General features: G+C 43.3%; 1 pseudogene; it reads right to left on the bottom strand.

Annotated features, from left to right (window-relative positions):
- Window positions 1-844: 844 nt before the first annotated feature.
- On the bottom strand, window positions 845-2398 carry LOC147453036 (uncharacterized; annotated as a pseudogene).
- Window positions 2399-19553: the final 17155 nt, after the last annotated feature.

Genomic DNA, 19553 nt, shown 5'->3' on the forward strand with positions numbered 1-19553 from the left:
ATTATTTTGGGCGATCGTCTGAATGTAAACAATGAGTATAAAAGCTATCGGAATTAGAATGAAAATTGGAGCGGCTACAAACGCAAGAATGTTTACTTCCGTATTCGTAGTTCAAATCATTAATTGGGAAATAAATTGAGCGGTCCTATCGAGAGAAACTCTCGGATTCCGTTATGATCCTTCAATTTTTAGTTAGTCGGATTGACCGAATTAAATATTTTTAGTTGATTATAAGGCGTTGAAACCAAATTTCTCATATCGATTATGTAGTATATCACACAATTAGCTAAGTATGCAATACAAATAGATACCAAGAATACCTCTCTCTAACTTTTACAAGCAGATCAGATCTGCCACTTCCACTTCTTAGGGTAAATCATGTTGGTTGCTAATTAGCAAGCTATCTTAGGGTAGGATGCATCCCTCAAGATGTAGCAAAACACAAATCAAAACTACTTGCAAGATACTTGACACTTCTCAATGAGTAGCAAAAAAATTTTGCAGATCTTTGCCTACAATATTTTCCTTTCCTTTCAAGTATTGTAGTCACTTATGTACACTGTCATATCTCCAACATGCATAGTGTTTACCATGCAAATATAGTTTAGCTTTAAGAAAATTTCAAGTTTACATTAATTCTTTCCCACACATCGAGAGAGAGGGAGGGAGTTGCGTGTTATGGTAGAGGATTTATGAATTTGATCACTAGAAAAATGTAATAAGGGATTTCAATGTGATCAATAGAAAAACATAATTATAGATTAAAGGAGATGAACATCCAAGCTAAGTGCAACTACTATTAGGTTAAATTATTGGTTTGAGGACATTCAAGCTAAGTGCCACTACTATTATAATTAAAGGCTCTTGTCTATTCGAAGTGAAGATAACATCTTGCCATTTGCATACAATCAGTTAGTGTCAAAAAAGTACTAAGAATTCAAGAGACTAGCTGATGCCGTGATAGGCCCTGAAAATGTAACCATAAGGTGCGGTTTTAGTGCAACAATCCACATGGATCAAGAGGTTTCAGCAGTATTGAGACTCAACACAATGCTTCGCATTCTCTTGAGAAACTTGAACAAGAACATACCATTGTGTCTTTGGTACATCTGGCTCTTATAGAAAGTGCCAGAAACTTTCATAACAAGCTTTGAGTCCATGTTGTGCTCAACAGCAAGGATCCTTTGGTGGCCAGTTAGGGACAAGCGCACCTTGAATCAAAATCATCTCTGCGTCACCTCCATATGCTTTTGGATCAATGAAGTCCGCACCGAATTCCTCAACCAGAACAAGACTTGTTTTGATGTCATTCAAGAAACTAATCTAGGTGGTTTTCTCAGCAGGTATTGAGTTAGTCTGGCGAACAAACATCAATATGTAACAACAAAACAGAAGCCCTGTTGCCATGCATGTGTATGCGCGGCGCTTGGATTTAGTAGCGAATACCTTGTCTCTTGTCACTTTATCAACAAAAGGCGCTGCCATCTTCCATAAAGCTACTAAAATTGAGGGAGCATTCACAAAATACAGCATCATTAATCGAGCTCTGGGTAATGATTCTGAGTAAACGACCAAGGCAAACACTTCAAAACAGGGCTCATAGAGATGGCAATGATACAAGCCGGAGCCAGAATACCTGTACAAGCTGGAGGCCGGAGACCAAAGACTTAAAATCCCAAGCCTCTCTATCCAAGCCCCTCCAAGTCCACAATCACGATGAGCTTTTCAACACCTGCTGGAGCACTAAACATCCGAGCACAGAAACAATCAGGTCATGAAAAAGCTGCGGATGGGACACCACCTCACATTACGAGAAGGCCTTAGGCCGCTAGATCTGTACCTGGCAACCGCTTTGTCTAAACTGTACACTGTAAACCCTGTACGACAAGTGCAAAAGGGTGCAAGAATGTGATAGATGTGTGTGTATATGTCCATATGAGCAGCCCTATTCAAGTACAAGTATGCATGAATCTCACTCTTGAACTCTTCGAAATCCATCTTGTTGAAGATATGATGGCAAGCAATGAGAAGAAGCAGAGGGCATGTCGTCTTCTTCGAGAGGCCCAACAAATAGAGCTTCCCCTGGGCCAGCTCAGTCTCTACTTGCTCTCAGAGATGAATCCCTGAGGCACAAAGGAAGCCCTCCATGTCTGGTTCTCGGCCAGTATCTCGGTGTCTTGCGGCACGTGCATCGGCGCAAGAACCTCATAAGCATGGCGTCGTCAATTCCCTGCATTTTGAGCGATTTGATGATGTTGGGTAGGAGCAGAAGGGGGAGAGGAAGGTGGGGCGAGGGTTTAGTACTAACCTGCATGGAGACGCCTTGCGCGAGGAGAGAGGTTCGCATTTCGGCAAGCTTCGTCTCCACGCCATCGTCTTGTGGCTGCCAGACCTCCATGCAGTGTTCGGGAAAAATGTGTCTTAGCTGAATATCGTGCCGTTTTCAATTTCCAAAATGCTGGTTGAGGGCAAGGGAAAAAGGAGAATGTAAAAACCTCCTAATCTTCTAAAATTTCCTCTTGGCAAAATCAAGGAAAGGAATTTTGTATGTTTGGAAAAATGATTTTTTCCAAACACTGCCTCCATGCTTCCCGTCCTCTGTTGCTTTCTGCTAGACACCAAGAATTTATAATAGCTCCCCATCACCATCGGGCTGTAGAGGTAAACTACTTTTTGACCTGGCCGGAAAACATCATTTTCCTAAGGGAAAATGACCAAAATACCCCTCTAATTTGTGAAAATTCCCAAAACACCCCCAATATTTTGTCACAAATTCTCAAAATGCCCTTCAATTTTTCAAAAATTCCCAAAGTACCCCTAGTTGTGAGATTAAATTTCTTGAAAGACGAGAAAAATTGTAGCTTTTCATAAGAAGATTGATTCACTACAAGAGGTTGTGTGCTCTTGTGACGCTGTTAGCGACGGAAATACATTGGGTTTTTATAACCCCCGGCGTCGCTAAAACCGTCGCTACGAGAGCGTCGCTACGAGCATCGCTACGAGAGCGTCGCTATATGCGTTGCTATAAGCATCGCTATATACGTCGCTATATAGCGACGCATATTACGACGCCTATAGCGACGCATATAGCGACATTTACACAGAAGACTATAGCGACGCTCATAGCGACGCTACATAGCCATAAATAGCGACGCTTATAGCGACGCCCGAGAGAATTTTTTTTTGGTGGTAGGGCATTCAACCCATCAACCATATTGTACTTGATTCACTTTTTAAAAAAAGTGCAAGGGTAGATAATAGACCCAAAATAGTCACCCACAAGACGCATTGTTTGCAAAATTGACAATTGTACACATCATAGGCAAAATGAATTGATTGGCAAATGTAATAATGACAATTGTACAACATCATAGGCATAAAGAATTGATTGGCAAAAGGAACTCCGGTGACAAATGTAATAATATACATGGTTCAAAAAGACGCATAAAATCCGTCTCATGATACATAAGCTATGAGAAACCCTAAACTAATGCTATCTAGCTACGGCTAAACTGACGTCGTATAGTCAGACGTCTCATCGCGTCCAAGCGACGTATCTGTCGGATTCTGCAAAAAAAGACAATAAAACAGCTTTCAGTAAGTATAAACATATAACAACATTTATAAAACAATACAAAAAAAAAAAAGAGTAAACCCTAATACTAACCGTGCTGTCGCGAGAACTGAAAATGTCCATCAGGGCGTTTAATCCCTTCCTGCCTGCGTACTCGCGCTCGTACGGTGTGGGATCACGTCCTGTCATCGACCACTGTCAAAACATACAAAGATTTCATTATGTTAGAATTAAAAAACTCATAAACCCTAAACTATCGAACATAAAGAGCAATGTGAAAACACTTACAAAATCGGCCTCAAATGATGCCCATCCACCGCTCCCCAAGTGGTGCGAGCTCCCTGCCTCTACTCGCGCTCTGGCTGCATCCTTTTGTTGCTTCCACTTGTCGGGATTCTCGCGCGCTGCTTTCTTCGCATTCTTCCAATCGTCTTTGGCCAGCCAATCTGGCCTGTTCCACCCATTCTTGATTGCTTTTTGCACTTCGGAACGCTTGTGTTTGCAGTATTCGCGCATTCGAATCTTCATCAGGTCTTCATTGAAGTGCTAATCCCGTGCTGGAACGGGAAACTCATCATGAAGTATGCTCATGACTCTGTTTTTTAAATCACTTGGTACTTCACTCCATTTGTTTAGTATGTAGTGTCTAAACAGCTGAGAGCAAAGACCACGCATGCGCGAGATCACCTTCTTGCCGTCATCATCCATGATGATGCCGCCGCTGATGTCGACGGAGTAAGGCAAGCCCTCTGGCCGGTGACGCGTGAACCTGGGTGTCCCGGCAGGGGTCTCTAGCGGCGTGTCGATGGGGGTACGGACGTCAGGTGTCTCCACCGGCGTCTGGGCCCCGAAGCGAGGAGTGTCGAGTGGGGTGGCTCCTGGCGGAGTAGGTAGAGGTGTGTAGCTTCTAGGAACAATCAGCCGTGCAAAACCTGGCGTAGATGGCGATGCTGTGGCTGGTGTGGGGGCGGGCAAAGAAGGGGAGGGTAAAGAGCCTCGTCGAACACGAGGCGGTGTGGAGGCATCGGTGGCGGAATCCCCACAACAACCGCCACCGCCACCACTAGAGCGCCGGTGTCTAAACGAGTGTGAAGCTCGTCTCGTCGACGCCGAAGCTTCGGAGCGCGCCGAATGCTCCGAAAGAGAGGGAGATGCGGATGGAGTAGGAACGCCCGATGATGCGCCAGAGCGATGACGCTCCACGTACCACTGTCTCTGCTACGGTGACAAAGAAGAAAGAAACTCCTCATCATCCATACCTGCATTAAACACATGAATATTTAAACTTAATATTGAATGAATAGAGTAGACAATGACACAAAGACCATTAAATACAATGACGTAATGACGCATATAAATACAATGACGCAATGAATTGAGTGATAGAAGAGGCAAGTCGAAAACTCAGAATTTTCAATCAAAAGATGTGAGCGCGAGTAGAAAAGAGCGTTATACACCATGGAAGGTACTTAGAGAGCCAGAGCTTTTACAACACGGAGCAAAATTGTTCAAATACAATATTTGTGGCTTTAAGAGATCTCTCTCTCATCCTCGCATAACTCAGCATAACTTCCTATATCTATATAGAGCTCTCTGTTTAAACACATATCCTCTGTTTCATTTTGTAGCTCCTCTGCATGCACCCCATATAGAGTAGTAGCATCTTGATGCTCGTCTGGCACCACCACAACGGCTTCTGATTGAGCATCTTCTCTGGTCTCCTCCATTGATGTCATTGTGATTGGCACATGGTAGCCTTCATACGTCCTTGCACTACGAGGGGCTACCTCTATGACGTACCACCAGTTTGATGTAGACTTTGTAGGATGAAATATTACCTGCCAGAGCCACATAACTTACATGAGAGCTTTCAAGCACATAACTTGTAAAAGGGGGATGTTAACTATTTACATACTTACTTGTTCACAATGCTCGGGTAGTACGAAAGTGTCTCTTAGGTCAGTCCATTTCTTAGTAGAATCCACCTCAAGAAAACCAGACTCTCCTCTACACACAGTAGCGTTGCGACCCTCCATGATTATCTTGAACCATTGCACGTCGAACAAGTCGACAAAAAATCCTCTGTAATCGATCCTCAAAATCTCTTGCAGCGTGCCGAAGTAAGTGAGTTCCGCCACAACAGGATCTGCATCAGAGGAACGTCGTCGACTATACTGTTCAAATTTTGCCATGATTCCACAATCTTGAGTAAAACGCTTTTTGTCGATTCGTTCCACCCTAAAATGTCGACCTTTACACCATGCTGTTGTGTATGACTTATACTACAACGAATAAAGATTATGAGTGGCCGTTCAAACGTTTATAAATAAAGTCACTTGCTAGTCGTACATTGCAAACTTACCTTGGTCGCGCAACCCTGAGAGTACTCCCACTCTTCTTCAGTCACTTCGTCACCGCATTGTTGTGCGCTTTTCAATTGGTTGTGCAACCATCTTAAGCTCATGAAGGTTGGTAGGCTCTCCAGAACCGCTGGATAGTGCATCGGTGGTCGTCTTCCCCGTCTCCACTCGATTCGTGCCCTTTGTCGCTCTTGCTTTGCATCCTCATATTGTGAAATCCACTTTTGCATCACTGGATTGTGAAGCATGCAAAATCGGTTGATTTTAGCCTCTAGATCTTCCGTCATCTTCTTCTCAACACCGAGATTGCATATGACAATCCCAGATATGCGCTCATCATCTATGGTTCGCCATAGCGTGTCCCGGGATTTATCAAATCCATCTAGCCACTCTCCAATGTACACTAGGGACTCTGATACCAACCAACCTTCTGCCATGCTACCCTTCGGACGTGCCTTTTGACGCACATATGCCTTAAGCGTTTTCATGAAACGCTCTAAGAAGAACATCCATCTGGAATGAACTGTGCCAGCTATTTCCACCTCATCAACTATGTGAACAAGAAGATGCACCTGAATGGTTAGCATTGTAGTAGGAAAATGTTTCTCAAACATGCACACAAGCTCCGCAGCATTTAGTTTGGCAAATGGTATGGAGTCTACGTTGATCTCCTTTTGTGAGATCCATTGCACCAGCTTTGCAAGTTTGTAGATTGTGTTACGGATGTCGAGAGACAAACATCCCTCAATGGCAACCGGTAAAATAAACTGTAAAGTATGTGCAGCAATGATATTAAAGTCCACTATGAACGTACCTGACACATTTTATGCCAATCGTGTGACTTCAAACCGGTAAGCTTTCCTTCTTTAGTAAAACACGTTCGGAGCGAGTGCATTACGCCAGTGGGGGTCCGCAAAGATCGAATGGTCTCTTTTACTTTGCGTTCTTGGGCTCCTGTGAAAATCCATGGTGCTTTAGGGAGTTTTATCGATCCATCAGACGCTGTTTGCGGCCAATATTGCTCCATACGATCCACATTTCTAAGGTCAACTCTGGCTCCCAAAGTATCTTTCTTGCCGGTCAAATGGTCCCATAGTAGATTACCCACATTCTTGAATATGTGCATTGGATCAAGCAAGTGATTGATCATGAGTCGGGGCCAGTATGGTAACTCGTACCATAGAGATAGTCTCTTCATCCCTGGAGGCAATCCGTCATCGCACATCTCCTTCTGCTCTAACCATGCTTGTGCAGACATCCTTGGTGGCTCTCTTCCCAAAAAGCCGTCGCGTAACACATGATTCTCTGGAAGATACGCTTGATGACCTTCGTAGATTTGCTTCTTCAGTGAGGGTGCCCTACGTGCATTCAGTCTAGGTCCACATGTGACACATGCTCTGTATCCGCTTGTTTGAAGCCCTGCATGTATACACATGATAATAGATCAACTATGGGAAAAAACAAGATTTACAGTGTCTGAGTGAGGAGTGTCAATAGATCACCTGAGCATTCTGTTAGCCCTGGATAGTCATGCATGGTCCACATTAGAATGCCTCTGATCAAAGCATTCCGTCGTCCTGTGTGTCGGCTCATATCCACCACCTCTATGCCAATCCACAATTGTTGTAGCTCTTCCAATAGTGGACGAAGATACACATCCATATTCCCCACTTTATATCGCCCTGGCACAATCAAGCTTAGCCATAGGTGCCCCTTCTTCGTAGTCAACTACAGGGGAATGTTGTAGTTGACGATGACAACGGGCCATACACTGTAAGATGTTGATCTTTGACCAAATGGATTTACGCCATCCATAGCCAGGCCTAAGCGCAAATTTCGAGCTTCCCTGGCAAAATCCGACCATGTTCCATCTATATGTTTCCACGCTACACAATCTGCAAGAATTCGTAGCACACCATCCGAAGATTTATTCTCCTCATGCCATGATGCTAGGGCGGCCATGGACTTACATTCGAAGAAATGCTTGATGCGAGGAAGCAGAGGGAAATGTCTCAAAACCTTTTGTGGAATTTTTGTCCCGTGGAGATCTACTCGATATCTTTCGGAATCACATTTCGGACACTTCTCCATGTCTATGTATTCCCCTCTGAAAAGAATGCAGTCATTAGGACAAGCGTGGATAGAATTGTAATCTATCCCCAAGTTTCGCAAAATCTTTTTTGCTTCATCTCGGGAATCTGGCATCACATTGTCAGCTGGTAGTATGTGCTCTTTCAGCAATCTACACAACATAAAAATATGATACAGTCGTGTAAAAATCTATCAGATCATTATACATTTAGAGTTCTATTAAAGTAAACTAATTGTAATAGATCACCTAAAAAGCGCTGTGACGCTAGTGTCACTCCATCCAAACTTTGCCTGCATGTTGAGAAGAACCAGAAGTGCTTTCAATCTAGACATACGTGCTACATTATACAATGGCGTATCGGCTTCACTTTTCATATCATCATAGATAAGCCTTTCTGAATCCATGATCGTCTCGATCATTTCATCAATCTCGGGCTCAAACATTGCCTCGTTGGGAATGTGCTCTGCATGATCATCCCCCGAGCTGTCAGAGGCTACATCTTGTGGCCTCACATATGCTGCTTGACCAAAGCGCCTGCGAACACGTCTATTGGGTTGCAAGATTGCTGCTTGTTGGCCAGCGTCAGAGTCCGACGAGTTATAATTGGCAACAACTCGATCTATAATAGATGGATCGAACTCGCCAAATTCGCGAACGTGCTGCAAAGAAACACGTCTTGTCCGTCGCACAGCATGCTTGCATTGATTACAAGGACATAAGACCCTCGTTGAGAGATAGGTGTTTCGGTTGGACGGTCCCACATTCTCGTCGCTACTCATAATGAGGATAAAAAACTTATAACCTGGACAACAAATTTAATATTCTATTGGCATTCTATTGGACTTGATCTAACGTAAATAAGCGTAAATCTAAATAAACGTAAATCTAACTAAAAATAAAGCTAAATCTAATTTAACGTAAGTCTAATGACTAGAGGTTGTCTAGATGGTCATTGTGTCGGGGATGTAGTGGCTCTTGCCGCCCTGAAGATCCACCTTCTTCCCTATCTTCTGAAGACATTTCACCAGTACTTTTGGATCGACGGAGCCCACCATGAGTGAAGGCAGCAATACCCTATATTCCATTGAGGGCTTTCTTCACCCGCTTCATGCAGGCATCGCAGTCTATGGAGACCTAAATCTAATCTAATATAACGTAAATCTAAATCTAGCTTAAATAAACGTAAATCTAGTTAAAAATAAACCTAAATCTAATTTAATGTAAGTCTACATATAACCTAATCTTTAACGTCTTTTAAGATAGTTTCCTACGACGTTATAACTCTCTTCTTCTTGTGTGTGTGCGCGTGTGTGGATGTGTGTGCCAATAAAAAGAGATAAATGGTATAACATTTCTATCACCCATGCCAAGTATGATAGATTGATTATGCCATTTCCCTCTTGAATAATAGGTCTTGAGTTCAACTCCTCGTCGGCTAGATCTTTAGGTCTTTTAATTTTAATTAGTTTCCTACGATGTTAAATTAGTTTCTCTCTCTTTCTCTCTCAATGTGTGTGCGTTTTTTTGGATCGTATGCATGTTTTCTCTCTCTTTTCCTCTCTCAATGTGTGCGTTTTTTGTTTATGCATGTTCTCTCTCTCTTTTCCTCTCTCAATGCGTGCGTTTTTTGTTTATGCATGCTCTCTCTCTCTTTTTCTCTCTCAATGTGTGTGTGCATTCTTTGTTTATGTATGTGTGTGTGCGTTTTTGTTTTTGTTTGTACTCTCTCTCTCTCTCTCTCTCTCAAAAACACTATGTGTGTGTGTGTATGTGTGTGTGTGAGAGAGAGAGAGGGAGAGAGAAAGAGGGGAAGGGAACATGAGAATGAGGAGAGGGAAGGAGCATACCTGGCTCTCCTTCCTCTCCTCGTGTGTGTGTGTGTGTGTGTGTGTGTGTGTGGAGAAGAAAAAGAGAGAGAGAGAGAGAGAGAGAGAGAGAGAGTGAGGGAGAGCGTTACCTGCTCCTTGCTTGAGGGCGCCGAAAAACTCAGATCTGAGATCTGAGTTTTTGGGCGCGCTCAGTTATTTTTTTACCGCAGCCGACGTCGCTATGAGCGTCGCAAATTTACAAAGAAATTTGCGACGCTCATAGCGACGCCGGGAATTTTTTTTTTTAGCGTCGCTGTGTGAGCGTCGCTAATATGAAGAGCCTCTTGTAGTGGAGAGGGAAGGAGCATACCTGGCTCTCCTTCCTCTCCTCGTGTGTGTGTGTGTGTGTGTGTGTGTGTGTGTGTGTGGAGAAGAAAAAGAGAGAGAGAGAGAGAGAGAGAGAGAGAGAGAGAGAGAGAGAGAGCGTTACCTGCTCCTTGCTTGAGGGCGCCGAAAAACTCAGATCTAAGATCTGAGTTTTTGGGCGCGCTCGGTTATTTTTTTACCCAAGCCGGCGTCGCTATGAGCGTCGCAAATTTCTTTGTAAATTTACGACGCTCATAGCGACGCCGGGAATTTTTTTTTGAGCGTCGCTGTGTGAGCGTCGCTAATATGAATAGCCTCTTGTAGTGATTGTCTATCAGTACAAGATGCTAAAACTAGAATTTGGGTAGGCTTTGGAGATTAATTGCCTTTTTTGCAAGGTAATTTGTGACAAATTACATGCTAAGCACTCAAAAACGGATCTAAATTGTCAAAAAGGAATAAAGATTAAAAAATCTTGAACAGTCCAACCAAAATAGATGCAAGGGTATTTTGGTAATTTTTGAAATTTGAGGAGTATTTTGGGAATTTCCACAAATTAGAGGGGTATTTTGGTCATTTTCCCTTTTCCTAACTATACGCAATTCCTCTTGATGTTTTTTGGCCTGCCTCAAAGGGGTGAGGCCTTAGGCCGTTTACACACTGCCCATGGTAGCCCATAACCTGCCCAAGCCTGGGTCTTTAAAAATAAAACATGGGCAACCTTTGTCCAGCAACCTCAGTACACACAAGGAGCCCAATTCAAAAAATCAACTCTCTCAAAAATCTGAAAACTGGGCAAGTGTGTGTAAGGCAAAGAAAGAGCGCAGAAAAGTCTGGTTGCGCTTCTCTTTCAAGACTCCATGCATTGTCGTCACATGCTCTACCTCATCGAGCAATCCAACTCATCTTAAGAAGTCACTTCAAGCACTCTCTCTCTCCCTCTCTCTCTCTCTCTCTCTCTCTCTCTCTCTCTCTCTCTCTCTCTCTCTCTCTCTCTCTCATTTATATCAACTCTATTATGATGAGAACACAGCAAAGGAGATTACCTAGTTGAGAGCGTGCAAATGAGACCACTTTGGTGGAGGCAATGAATGGAGAAGTTACGCACAGGATAGCCAGCCATTGTTGAACACAAACCCGTCTGGTGGTTGGGTTGAACTGTTGAGGAGAGCAAAGGGCGCCAAATATTCTTTTAGAGCGGGAAGACTCGGCAATTTTGATTGGTTGCGTAGATGTTGGCAACCTTGGACAGCCAAGACTCGCTGCCCAACTTCCCTCGCTGGATGGGCATGCGCTGGAGTCCAGCTCAGCAGTGCCCACGGATGGCCTCGTGCTGGTGTGTAACAAGGTGCGTGATGGCTTGCATTTTGATTGGTGAGCGCTTTTAAAAAATGGATGGCCAGCAACAGTGTGTAAACAGCCGTAGTTCCTTTTTGGCCTACCATCGAGGGCCTATCTACAGTCCTAGTTTTCTTCAAATGAAGTGGCGAGTTGGCTTTTAGAAATACCGGACAACTAGGGACAGATGACGTCAAAGAGTGGTCATCCCCTCCCCTTCGCGCGGGGGTTGGAAGCTACCCATCTTTCAAACTAGTGTGGCTCGCCTCTCTCTCGATTTTCGTGCAGGCTGCTCCTCTCTCTCTCTCTCTCTCTCTCTCTCTCTCTCTCTCTCTCTCTCTCTCTCTCTCTCTCTCTCTCTCTCTCTCTCTCTCTCTCTCTCTCTCTCTCTCTCTGTGATCGCTGTGCGCCCGGACTGCAGGCCACACCCGCCGTGTCATAATAATCAATATCTAATTCTCCTAAATTATTTTCTCATGTTAAACTGATCATTTAATATGGGGAAGTGCCAAGGGAGAAAAAGCTAGAATATTGGTTAAGCTAGCAGACCGGCCACGATAGGGATCGAAAGGAGGGAAAATAGGGATCCAAAGGGGGGGGGCATCTGGAAAAGAGCAATGGGCTAAAAAGACCCTAAGGTTCAGCCCATTAAGACTTCCAAAATGCTAAGGTTCCAAAATTCAAAGGTTGTGTCCAAAGGTCAGCCTTAAGGGAATTGGATGCTTTGTGTGTGTACAAAAAAGTCTTTGCAATCCCTACTTGGGAGGGGGCGAGCCTTGCATGTAGGGGATGAGAGAGAAAGCCACACACACACACACACACACACACACACACACACACACACACACACACACACACACACACACAATCTCCCTTTACACAAAGGGAATGAGGGACACATGTCAGCTCCGTAGGCCAGATGCCCAAAAGGTGTACCCAATTCCTATTGGATGGCCTTGGAGGTGGACCAATGAGAATTAGGCTAGAGTAAATCTAGTTTAATTAATTTAAAAACACTTAATAAAAGAACCAATGAGAATTAAGTCCTCTAGAAGACTATTGGACAGTCTCCCCAGGGGTCCAATGAGCATTCAACAGCCCAATGGCTTGCCTGATTCCTATTGGCCAGGAGGCAAAGGGGTCCAATGAGAGTTTAGTTGAATTATTAAATTACCTAAATCTCTCACAAAAGGGGAAAGGGGGACACATGTCAGAAGGCTATCACTTATGTTGCTTAATAGTCATTGGCTTGACTTGGAGAGGTCCAATGAGGGTAGAGCAAGAGCAAATAGCAAGAGGGCTCGCCCAAGAGAGAGAGGGGGTTGATTTTTGCAAGGCATTATCACACACACACTCACAAAATCTCATGTGTGAAGTAAAGAAGACTATCGCTTCCCAAGCTTTAATGGAGAGCTCATCACCTACTCCAAGCTTGTGAGACAGAAGCCTACATCGACACACTCTTGGCATGTGGATGCAAATCCAACCAAGAGCCAAGCTTCAATGCGTGCTCATCTCCTCTACCATGCTAATTACTAAGCTAAGCTATGCTAATATGAGTCATTATGTGAGGAGATGTACATCTTTCTCGTAAGATACTCCTTCTTCCTCTCAATCTACTCTCATACCCTGCTAGCTCTCACCATCTTCGAAGGTGTGTAAGGTCTTGGGTCTGAGACCGGGGATAATTAATGTTGTGTTTGCTAAGTGTTTTGCTTAGTGCATGAAGCTTTCATCTTCATTGCACTAGCTAGTCTTGAAGGAACACAAATAATTGTATTGTACAATGTCTCTCTTGATGGGAGAAACCATAATACAAAGCCTTTTGGAGGGGGGACCGGCTCCATGAAAATCCGGTCCTCAACTGTTGTCAATAGCTTAATTTCTCTCTCTTTTGAAAGTATTGTTCATGCTATCTAACTAGGTGTTATGCTTTTTGTTGCTCTCTCCACCCAAGCACTCTTGTAATTCTCATTAGGAATCTATTCTAATGAAATGCCCACTATGTTCATGCTAATTTCCGCTACACACAAGTTTTTAGGACATTAAATGTTACATTGGTATCATAGCACAAGGTTTCTCTTTTCTTGCTCAAGAAGGGAGGTCCTCAAGCTAGCTATAAATGGTTGGTATTATTAATTGCCTGTGAGTAAGTAGAATAGGGATTTTTCAGCCTTGCAGTGCGCCTGCCTTCGTGCAGTTAATGGGGCATCATCGTCGAGAGCTATGGTCTTAATAGTGGAGTCCTACGGGGCTTGCCTACGGCTTAACCACTATTGAGCTATTAGAAGCTTGACAGGAGTCGGTGCTGTTTTGGTGTTGAAAGACCCTCTCTCCTATTCCTTGCAATTAATGGTATTCGAGCCACGGGTACAGTAGCTTGAGTGCTTTTTCTAAAGGGGTAAAGAGGAGTAGCAACTAGGGCTTGAAGTGCCAAAGTACACCTAAAAAGTTTACACCTAAAAGTTGTTAGAATAGCTGACAATAGTAAAGAGAGTGAAATTAATGTTGATAACTTTGATTTTGCTAATGAGCAAGCTACTAATGATGCTCCAATGCTTGTTAACTATCTTGTTTCTAGGCTTCAACAAGCCATGGGCAATCCATCTCTCCAAAGTGAAGTGCAACGGCAGCTCCGTGCTCACGGGATTCTCCAAGCTCATCACCATGACGAGAGAACACCTAGGAAGCCTCCTAGTGAGACTCCCAAAAGAGGTCTCTCTCCGATTCAGGAATAAGAAGAGAATCCATACGAAGGGCTCAAGAATTTACTTCTTGATGATGCATCTCCTTCCCAAAGGAGAACTCAAGAGCCTCCACCGAAGGAACGAGAAAGAAGTGAGTCTCCCGCCACCTCGGCGGAGATGGCTCCACGAAGACGGTGGGCTAAACGCTCTCCATCACCACCAAAGCGGAGAAGACCATCACACTCTTCTCCACACCATAATTCAAAGAGGGATGATAAAAAGCAAGAGAAGAAAAAGGCGAGAAAGAGGACACCCTCTTCTCCATCTTCTTCATCCTCTTCCTCTTATGAAAATGATGGTGAAGACGACGAAGATCAAGACAAGAAAAAGGTGAGAAAGAGGTCACCCTCTTCTCCACCTTCTTCAAATTCTTCACCTTCTGAAGAAAGTGATGGTGCAACCTTTGAACCATAAAAAAGAAGAGGCCATAGGAAATCCTATGCCGCATGGAAGAGGTCATCCAAGCTGAAGAAGTTCAAAGAGGGAGGGAAGAGCATCTCTTTCCTTACCTATGATGGCACCTTTGGTGCTACGGACAAAGTCTTGGCTTTTATCCAGCAATTTGATGCGGCATTTGGAGATGAGGGCTTCATGGAGTCCTCTAAGTTATGCCATGTAGCTATGCACTTTCAAAAGTCTGCCAGACAATGGTGGTCTAGCCTACGAGCCAACGGTGAAGCTCCACAAACATGGAAAGCTTTAAGAGCTTCCATTATGAAGCAATTTTTGGCCACCGATGCCAAAGACAAAGTACTCACCAAATGGCGAAGCTTAAAGCTCTCTCCCTATGAATCCATCCACAAATATGTAGACAAGTTTTGGGACCTACAACTCAAAGCCATTGTCTTCAAAAAGTTGGATTTTGGAGAGCAAAAGCAACAATTTTGTGAGGGCTTAACCGAAGAAATGGCGGAGTATGTCAACTCCCAAAGGCCACGTACCATATCGGCGGTAATACACCATACTATGGTGGCCTCTCAAATCAATTTCCAAACGGGGGCTAAAAGAAATAATAAGCCCACGGAAAACAAGGGTTCCAATGAGCCTAAGGGGAAGGACAATGTCCAAAAGTCTCCTAAGGGCGACTCCAACAAAGCTAAAGAGAAGGGAGTTTACAAAGGTAAGAACAAACGCTCTCTTGAAGAGCTTGAGCGTTATCGCAAGGATAACCGGTGTTTCAAGTGCGGTGAACAAGGGCATGCGTACCGGGCTTGTCCCGAAAAGAACAACCACCAAGATCCTCCTAGAGCTTCCTTGGTTGAAAACAAGGGTTCCAACGAGCCTAAGGGGAAGGACAATGTCCAAAAGTCTCCTAAGGGCAACTCCAACAAAGCTAAAGAGAAGGCAGTTTACAAAGGTAAGAACAAACTCTCTCCTGAAGAGCTTGAGAGTTATTGCAAGGATAACCGGTGTTTCAAGTGCGGCAAACAAGGGCATGCGTACCGCGCTTGTCCCCAAAAGAACAACCGCCAAGATCCTCCTAGAGCTTCCTTGGTTGAAATCCAAGAGGAGGAGACTCACCAAACTCACCACAAAGGATCTCCTCTATGCCATGCTTGGGGAAAGGTAAGAGAACATGATGCTTTTATTCTCTTTGACCCTGGTTCTACTCACAATTTTATATCTATAGAGTTGGACACCAAGCTAGGCATACAAGCCTACGAGATGGGAGATGTCCTACCCGCAGACAGTGCTTTCAAGGAGCAAGAAGCTTCAGTCACTCCCTTAATCGAGAAATTGAGGCTTCATGTTCAAAGCTATGTGGACAAAGAGGACTTTTTTATCTCTCCTCTCAAGCATGAGGATGTAATCCTAGGGGCACCATGGTTTGACCGCCTGGCTATCAATGTTAAATTTCCTGAAAGGAGAATCTCCTTTAAGTTCAGGGAAAAAGACATGTATATAGATGCTAAGGAAATGGGTAACACTATCCCCATTGTACATACACCAGCTTTCAATAAGTCAATAAAGAGCTCTATTTCCGTGTACATGATTTTTGTTAAAGATTCTCAAAATGAACCTCATGCTTTAGCAAAAGAAAATAAAAGCAACCAAAAGGAATTAGAGTTATCCAATTTTCTCAAGGGGTTTCAAGATGTTTTTATTGACGACATCCCTTGTGAGCTACCTCCTAAACGAGGTAATGATGACCATGCAATTGAACTTCTTCCAGGAAGTTCACCGCCTAACAAACCTCCTTATAGAGTTTCTCAAGCTCAACAAGAGGAGATTATGCGGCAAGTGCATGAGTTAGTTGAGAAGGGCATGGTTAGGCCTAGCTCATCTCCATTTTGCTCACCTATGCTATTAGTGCAAAAGAAAGACGGCACATATCGTATGTGTGTCGACTATAGAGCACTAAATAGGATCACTATCAAGAATAGGTTTCCCGTTCCACGGGTAGAAGACCTATTTGATAAGCTACAAGAATCGACCTACTTCAGTAGGATTGACCTAAAAAGTGGCTATCATCAAATAAGGATAGTTGATCAAGACATTGTAAAGACCGCATTTCGCACCACATTTGGTCTTTATGAATACATTATCATGCCTTTTGGCTTGACCAATGCACCGGCCACATTCAACCACTTGATGGAGAAGCTGTTCAGGCCTCATCGAACCTTCACTGGAGTGTTCTTTTTTATGATATTATCATCTACTCTAATTCATTAGACGAACACAAGCAACACCTCCAGGTAATATTTCAAGTTTTAAGAGAGAATAAACTTTATGTTAATTGAAAGAAAAGTAAAATTTTCTTGCAAGAGATTCAGTATTTAGGTCACATTATCTCTCAAGGTGGCATCCAAATGGATCCATCAAAGTTACAGGTAATAAAAGGATGGCCTAAACCAAAGAATCTTCATAAACTAAGAAGCTTTATAGGTATGTGTGTATACTATAGACGCTTCATAGAAAAGTTCTCACAAATTGCGGGACCATTACATGACCTAACAAAGAAAAGCGTTAGGTATACATGGTCTGCTAAGGAGAACAATGCTTTCGAAAAACTTAAAGAAAAGCTTATCTCTCAACCTGTGCTTACACTACCGGATCTCTCAAAACCATTTGAGGTCCAATATGATGCTTGTGGTGATTGCCTTGGAGCTGTTTTCCTTCAAGAAGGGCACGCCATAGGCTATGAGAGTCGAAGGCTCGACCCTGTTGAGCAAGCTCTAGGCATATATGAAAAGGAACTCCTTGCAGTTCTACATGCCTTAGACTCATGGAAGCACTATTTATTGGGGACTCCTTTCATTCTGCGAACGGATCACCAAAGTCTTAAGTACTTCATGACGCATACCAAGCTCTCCGACAAACAAATGAGGTGGGCAAATTTCCTTTCGCAATTTCATTTTCATATTGCTCACATTGCTGGCAAGCATAATCAAGTAGCTGATGCACTCTCAAGACGGCCGAGAGTGAATGCGGTTTCCATAGCAACTCACAATGATCTATCTTCAATGATAGATGAGTATGCTATTGATCCCGATTTTAGAGATGTGATTTCAGCCCTTGCATTAGGGAAGAAAGAAGAACCATTTACCTTACAGGATGGTTATCTTCTCTACGGTAATAGACTATGTGTTACTAACTCACTACGTGAGAAAGTAATGTAAGAATCACATGCTCCACCTTATGCGGGGCATAGAGGGATTCAGTCTACTTTAAAGGTAATTGAAACATATTTCTATTGGCCTACCATGAAAGTGAACATACAAGAGTATGTTTCTAGATGTGTGGTATGCCAAAAGACAAAATTTGATAGAGGGAAGCAACTTGGATTGCTTCAACCTTTGCCAATCCCTAATTCACCATGGGAGAGCATTATCCATGGATTTTATCTTTGGATTGACTAATTCTATCCATGGGAATACGGGAATATGGACGATAGTAGACACGTAGCAAAAAGACTATCAAAGCCCATCAAATGGCAACCCTCTTCATTTCACAAATTTTCAAGTACCATGGCTTGCCAATGTCCATAGTGTCGGATAGAGATCCTAGAATAACCAGTAATTTCTGGAAGGGTCTCTTTGAGAATTTAGAGACAAAGCTAAACTTCTCTTCGGCCTATCATCCACAAACGGACGGCCAAAGTGAAATAGCTAACCTAACCATTCTCGATCTACTAAAAGTCTATGTAACGGAAGTAGATCAAAGATCCCAATGGGAGAAGTACTTACCCTTAGTGGAGTATGCTTACAATAACACTGTACATACTTCCACGGGAAAAGCACCTTTTGAGGTAATTGAGGGAAGATAAAAAAGTCCCTTGCTACTTAAGGTACATGGGAAGATCTTCGCTACAGATGAGTATAGCCGAGACCTACAAGAATCTTTTCAAAAGATTAAGGATGCTATCTCTATCTCGCAGCAAAGGCAAAAGGCTGCTACTGACAAGCACAGAAGAGCCCAAGCCTTTAAAGAAAATGATTGGGTCTTATTAAAGTTTCCCAAGGCTCGATTAAGGCACACGACGGCAAGAATCCTACGGGCCACCAAAAGTACTATGCTAAGCTAGCAAAAAGGTACTATGGTCCCTTCCAGATTCTTAGGCCAATCAATGAGATGGCCTATCAACTCAAGTTGCCCAATCATTGGCTCATACACAATGCTTTCCATGTGAGCCTATTAAAGCCTTACAAAGGAGAGCCACCTCAAGAACCAACTATTGAAGACCCACCGGAGATCGAGGACCAAGAGGAGGTGCTGCAGCCCGAATCCATTCTCCGACATGAAGACAAGGTATTAAGAGGCGGTAAGACTATCCGACGATATCTTATTAAGTTTAAGAATTATCCTTTTGAAGATGCTAGATGGATGCAAGGCATACAATTAAAGGATAACCTAAACCTTGTCAATGCTTACAATGCTTCCCAAGAGTAAGCAAATGTACAAAATGTTAAAAATGAACAAAGTTTTTGTCTTATAAGACTCTCTTTTTCTTTATTGTGCACAAAAATGAAGTAGTATGCATGCTTAGATCAAGTTTGCGGAGACGACGTCTCCCAAACACCAAGTAGAGCTTGTCACTCTACTATGGAAGACTGATAGGACTAATGTGCAGACATGCTTGCGGCAGCCTCAGGCTCTCAAGCGCCAAATGGACTAGTCATCCATTGTGGAATGATGTTGTAGGGTAACATAGGGATCCTCTACCCGCTAAGAAAAGGACTCATGAATATGCTTTATCTTGTCTACACCATAGTCGAGGACGACTATGATTTCAAGAGAGAGGTAATGTCATAATAATCAATATCTAAT

Source organism: Adiantum capillus-veneris, chromosome 8 (genome assembly GCF_014529385.1).
Source record: "Adiantum capillus-veneris isolate H3 chromosome 8, ASM1452938v2, whole genome shotgun sequence".
Lineage (NCBI taxonomy): Eukaryota > Viridiplantae > Streptophyta > Polypodiopsida > Polypodiales > Pteridaceae > Adiantum > Adiantum capillus-veneris.